Source organism: Fukomys damarensis, unplaced genomic scaffold (genome assembly GCF_012274545.1).
Source record: "Fukomys damarensis isolate Sample0158 unplaced genomic scaffold, DMR_v1.0_HiC HiC_scaffold_1, whole genome shotgun sequence".
Classification (NCBI taxonomy): domain Eukaryota; kingdom Metazoa; phylum Chordata; class Mammalia; order Rodentia; family Bathyergidae; genus Fukomys; species Fukomys damarensis.
In genome coordinates, this window is record NW_022900913.1 from 33674253 (window position 1) to 33675066 (window position 814).

Consider the following 814-nt stretch of genomic DNA (forward strand, 5'->3'; position numbering starts at 1 on the left):
TCGACAGCCATTTCTACGTGTCGTGGCTAGCATCAAGGAACCTTGCTTGAAAAGCAGAAAATTGTACCCCATATTTTCCATTTTGATCCAGTTCTCTTGCCTCTGTGCTATGCACTACTTTTCAAATAATAAGGTATGGATTATCCTGTTACAGTTTACATTTTTCTACTTGCCAACTTTTGAATTCCATAGAAAAATGAAATTCATGAAAATATATCTCACATCTCTCTCTCTCTTTTTTTTTTTTTTCCTCCTCACTGTGTAGCCCAGGCTGGTCTCGAACTCACAGTGATCCTCCTGTCTCAGCCTCCCCAGTGCTGGGATTATAGGCGTGTGTCACCACTCCTGGCTTCACATCTCTCATTTTTAAAAGCTGACAGTAGGTACACTTTCAAACAGTTAGTAGACACCATTTAAAATTATAATAACATTGTAACCCTCTAAGCAAGGAGCTCCTCTAATTGCATCAGTTCACTTGATTATCACAACAGCTCTATGAGGTAGGTATTATTATGATTTATTTATATCACATATTAAAGAAGCTGAGTTCAGTATAATCGAGAACTTTCCCAAGATCATCCCCCTAATATAAAGAGTTGGGGCTTATATAGGTGCTGGAGCCCAAGCCTTTAATTACTAAGCCAGAGAGGCAAGACACTAGAGAAAGCCTATTAACTGACTCTGGTACTTTAAAAGTCTACTTTTCAAATTCAAGAATAAATATAGATTATTATTTATTCAATAGTGCTGACTCACAAGTCAAAATAAAACACTGTGATTTATTCTTCGGTCGGGAAACATTTGCTAACCTGGC